Raw genomic sequence first — 6,000 nt, forward strand, 5'->3', positions numbered from 1 at the left:
TATCTTAGAACTGTAGAACAAGGCCAGGTATCAATACCTATTACAGAGTTGTAGTAATTAATTCTGTTGGTATTTGTATTGATAAATAGGGCTCAAGAATAAACATAAACTAAAAGAAGAGAAAAAAGAATATAGAAAGAGACCCCTCAGAAACAGTCATTTGATTTATGACAAGGATTACATTGCAGTACAGTGAGGAAAAGGCTTGTTTGTTTTAATAGCATGTGCTGGATCCATTGAATGCTAATATGAAAAAATAATCAAATCTTGACTCCTATGCTCACAAAATACACAAACATCAACTCTGGGTCAATCCCAGAGCTAAATATGAAAGTGAAAGCAATAAAAAAAACCATTAGAAGAAAATAGTAGCTTAGATTCATGACTGTATAAACAATAATTTATTTTAAAATATGAAATATATAATAACTACAAAGTAAAAATGTTATTTTAAACTGTATTAAAAGACAGAATTTAAAGCTTGATTTAAAAATTCTAGACTAAATAAAAATTGAAAGGGAAAAGTAGGAAATACATAGTTAACAAATACTAAACAAAGAAAGCCAGTGTAATTATGTACCCATCAAATATATAAAATGTCAGATACTAATTATGAGAAAATCACTGCATAATGTTAAATTTTTTATTTATAATATTTATAATCTCAAAAATATACAGGATGGGCAAAAGTAGATTTACAGTTGTGAATACTCACAATTTATTCTTGAAGTATATTTATTAATTATTGTATTATTTCCCATACAAACAACTGTAAATGTACTTTTACCCCAATCTGTATAATTCAAAATTTACAGCATACAAGGAAACTAGTTAATTTTAAAATCATTGTAGAAGATCATAACACATATATATTACAAAGGAACAGAATAAAAAGAAAAATCAGTGTGGATATGGAAGAATTTTATATGATTAAAAAGCATTGTAGGAACAATTGCAGAATATATACCATTTTCTAGTACATACAGAATATTTATAAAAAGTAAATATACATTATATCCCCAAAAAGCCTCAACACTCTTAAAGGATTAAAATCAGAGAATATTCTGTAATAAATAATCAGTAGAGATAACAACTAGAATTTGCCATATGTATTGACACTAAGAGATAAAATGAAATAATTTATGGGTCCAAGAAGAGATGTTATAAAAACTAGAAAACAGGAGGACTTCCAGTGAAGATGGGTGGCACAGGTAAACACAGCTCATCTCCTCGCACAACCACATCAAAACTACAACAAATTATAGAACAACCATCACTCGGAACCATCAGAAATTGAGTTGAATGGAAGTCTGATGACTAAGAAACAACATCCACCTAGTCTGGTAGGAGGGGCTGAGCTGCAGAACAGGCTGCTCCCACATCCATGTGTGGTGGATAAAAATTTGGGAAGAATATCTTAGAAGTGAGGAGTCCCAGCCCTACAAGAGGCCCCCGAGCCCAGGGTTCCAGAACCAAGAAGATAAGCCCCCAAAACTTCTGGATGCAAAAACAAGGAGGGACTGAGTCAATGAAAGAAACTTCTGGAGTCCCAAGCACTTCCTCTTAAAACCCCACACACAGATTAATCAGACTCACTCCCTGTGAGCTCTAGCACTGGATTAGCAGTTTGAAAGGCACCAGTGGCATACAGTGAGGAACTGAAGAGTCTGGCATCAATGTGAGAGCTGGAGAATAGCTTTCTCCCAGATGGAAAGGTGGTCAGAGGCAATTGTCCCTTTTCTGAACCCACCTGCCACAGAGCAACAGAGCTGGCAGATGGGTGCCATATAGAGACTCCATCAACCAGGGTAACACTGTTTGCCCCGCCCTGGAGATCCCCCAACTTATGCAAGCCTTTAACAGAGACTTTTCCATATGAATGGCTGGTCTTGGCTCATGCTTTACAACTTCTTAAATCCTCTCAAACAAACAACAGCAGGCCTCAGTGAGCCCCCAGTCCCCATACCTCTTTCTAAGTGGCCCCAGGCTGAAAACTAGAAGCATCCAGCCTTGCTTTACAGCTTGGCTTTACTTGGGAATAATCTCCCAGCCCAGCACAAGTAACAGCCATCTCAGATTGTTCTATAGCCCAGGAGGGGTGGCGCTGGGCAGAACGCAGGTGGGAGGTGACCTTGGCTTGTACCACCCAGGAAATCCCAGGGCCTGTGCACCCAGTGGAAAGCTATAGACCATGTCAGAGCACCACCACCTGGACCCTGCATACTTGATCCTCCATGGAGGGTGAAGGTTGGAGGTCAGTCATCACAGCCAGACTTTGCAGCTGACAGGCCTGGGTAATTCCCTCTCATTGACTTGCCAACAGCAATCAAAGCTCAACTACAAAAGAAGGGTGTACTTAGCCCACATGAAAGGTGCACCTCAAGTACCTAGCTTGGATGGTAGGGAAGGCTGTGCCACTGGATCCTGCAGAATACCTACTACATTAGGCCACTCTACCAAGGCAGGGAGTCACAGCAGCTCTACCTAATACAAAGAAACAAACACAGAGAGGCTGCCAAAATAAGAAGACAAAGTAACATGGCCCAAATGAAAGAACAGCTCAAAACTCCAGGAAAAGAACTAAACAAAAGGGAGATAAGCAATCTATCAGATGCAGAGTTTAAAATACTGTTATGGGTGTACAACCTTTGGCTCTGGGGCCACATGTGGCCCAGGATGGCTATGAATGTGGCCCAACACAAAATCATAAATTTACTTAAATCATTATGAGATTTTTTTGTGATTACATGTTGCAATACATTTAATATGTGGCCCAAGACAATTCTTCTTCCAGTGTGTCCCAGAGATGCTAAAAGGTTGGATCCCCCTTGGTAACGACACCCAAGGAACTTAGTGAGGACTTCAACAGCATAAAAAAAATCCAGTAAGAAATAAAGGATTCACTAATTAAAATAAAGAATAATTTATGGGAACACAAACAGTAGAGTGGGTGAGGCCGAGAATCAAATCAATGATTTGGAACATAAAGAAGCAAAAAAGAGAAGAAGAAGAAGGAGAAGAAGAAGAAGAAGAAGAAGAAGAAGAAGAAGAAGAAGAAGAAGAAGAAGAAGAAGAAGAAGAAGAAGAAGAAGAAGAAGAAGAAGAAGAAGAAGAAGAAGAAGAAGAAGAAGAAGAAGAAGAAGAAGAAGAAGAAGAAGAAGAAGAAGAAGAAGAAGAAGAAGAAGAAGAAGAAGAAGAAGAAGAAGAAGAAGAAGAAGAAGAAGAAGAAGAAGAAGAAGAAAAAGCAAAAAAATAACTAATCAGAACAACAAGAAGAAAACAGAATTTTTAAAAAAAGTGAAGATAGTGTAAGCAGCCTCTGGTACAACTTCAAGAGATCCAACATTTGCATCATAGTGGTACCAGAAGGAGAATAGAAAGAACAAAAAGTTGGAAATTTATTTGGAAAAATAATAAAGGAAAACTTCCCTAATTTGGTGAAGGAAATAGACATTCAAATCCAGGAAAGCACAGAGAGGCCCAAACAAGATGGATGCAAAGAAGCCCACTGCAGGAAACATCATAATGAAAATGCCAAAGGTTAAAGATAAAGAGAGAATCTTAAAAGCAACAAGGGAAAAGCAGTTAGTTACCTACAGGGGAGTTCCCATAAGAATGTCAGTTGATTTCTCAAAATAAACTTTGTAGGCTAGCAGGGATTGGCAAGAAATAGTCAAAGTCATGAACAGCAGGGACCTACAGCCAAGATTGCTCTCCCCAGCAAAGCTATCATTTAGAATCACAGGGCAAACAAAGAGCTTCCCAAATAAGAAAAAACAAAAGGAGCTTATTATTACCAAACCATTATTATATGAAATGTTAAAGAGAATTATTTAAGAAAAAGATCGAAACTATGAACAATAAAATGGCAACAAATACATATTTATCAACAACTGAATATAAAAAACAAACTAAGCAACCAAGAACAGAGACAGAATCATGGATATAGACAGCATTTTGATGGTTGCTAGATTGCGGTGGGGGTGGGGGAATGGGTGAAGAGGTGAGGGGATTGAGAAGTACAAGTAGGTAGTTACAAAATAGCCATGGGGATGTAAAGTACAGTATAGGAAATGGAATAGCCCAAGAACTTATATGCATGACCCATGGACATGGACAATGGTGTAGGGATTGCCTGAGGGAGTGGGGCATGCAGGGTGGAGGGGGGCAAAGAGGGAAAATTGGGACAACCATAATATCATAATAAATAAAGTATAATTAAAAAATAAACCAGAAAATACTTGCTAATGTTAAACTGGAGAAAATTCTACATATCCAAAGATGTGATGGGCAGCTAAATAGTATTTAGGGGAAAAAAAAACTTTAAATTCTTAAACTAGAAAATAAAAACGGTTGATGAGTAATTATCTTAGAATTCATTTGAAGTTGAAAACAAAGATCAAAATAGCACCAAGAAATTTAACAAAGCAAGCAATAATATAGAAACCATATAAAATAGATGGTAAAAAAAACCAAAAACTAGTTCATGGAAAGGTTGTTAACTTCACAAAGTTATGGTGTGCTTTGTCAAAGGAAAAATAAAACAGGGATGAAGTAACTATTATTAGAAATAGCAGTTTTTGAAAAATACTATGGTTCATAGACAATACTATGAACCAAAATTTGCAGTGTTAAATTGAAATGGAGGAATACTTAGAAAATATAATGTATTAAAATAGATGCAGAAAGAAAACTACATGATCATAAAACCTTTAGAGAAATTAAATCAATAGTAAAAAAGTTTCTAAACTAGAATTTCAGGCAAAGGTAGTTTCACAGGTGAGCATTACTAAACACTCAACATTTCAGAGACCAGAAAAATATGGAATATTCTTCAAGTCTAAAATATTTACTATCTGGCCCTTGGTCAAAAAATGTACTGACTCTTGCTTCAAAGATAATGATCAAAGAAGTAGAAACAAAGACCTGTGCCACCACCGAAAGAGTTGTGATCAGGTGACACTGCAAACTAAGACAGAAATGGGACCAGAACTGTGCCTTCAGAATGGTGCTTCCTGTGGTGCCTCAATCCCTCTGGCCCCTTACATAGGGCACATGTTTTGAAACAAGTGTCCCTAGTATGAGATCATGTTGTGAGCCTTTCAAGAAAGAGCATAGAGCTAGAAATATTCTCTGTAAGTCATGACCAGGAAGGAGAAAGATGGGTACCTGCTGTCCACAGACCATGGGTAAAAGGCAGCTGCCCACCCCGTCCTGACCAAAGCAGAAACACCACACTCAGAAATGAAAACTCTCAACTACATCTCATGCAGAGGGGGAATGGATTACCCAAACCCCCATCATTGCTGAAACCCTGAGAGGATGAGCAGATTGGACCCAGCAAATTAACCCAGCAGAGATCAAGCAAAATCATCTGTAAACCCACCCTCAAAGAGAAGCCACAACCCAAAGTAAGGTCAGGAAAGATCATGGAAGAAAATGTCCAGTAGGAGTTTGTCAAGAATAGTTAAAAACACGTAGAAAATTCCAGAGCTTGAAAATGGGTAGATGCAGAGAAATAACAATAATTAAGTAAAAATGGAACTCTAATTTAGAATAGATTTTCACGTTCAAAAGAAAAAAAACAGGAATAGAAGTCATAAAAAAGATTTTTGGTGCATAAATATGTATCTTTGCATAGAAACTCTAAACATGAAAAGTGGTGATTGAAAAATTCTTAAAAGTAAATGACATATTTTCATAAAGTGTAAATGAAAATCTGAGAAAATTACCCATAATGAAGAACAAATCAAGAATAATAAGAGCCAGTTTTTTGTGGCACCTGAGAGGTGGTCAGCTGCTTCCGGATGAACCTGAACATTTCTTTCCCAGCCACTGGTTGCCAGCCACTAGTTTGTGTTTGTTGTCACGTTGAAGTGACAATGAACACAAACTTGATACCTTTTATGAGAAGCCTATGGCCACAGAAGTTGCTGCTGACACTCTGGGGGAAGAATGGAGGGGTTATGGGCTTCAAATCAGTGGTGGAAACAACAAACT

The sequence above is a fragment of the Desmodus rotundus genome, chromosome 13 (genome assembly GCF_022682495.2).
Source record: "Desmodus rotundus isolate HL8 chromosome 13, HLdesRot8A.1, whole genome shotgun sequence".
In the NCBI taxonomy this organism is placed as follows: Eukaryota; Metazoa; Chordata; class Mammalia; order Chiroptera; family Phyllostomidae; genus Desmodus; species Desmodus rotundus.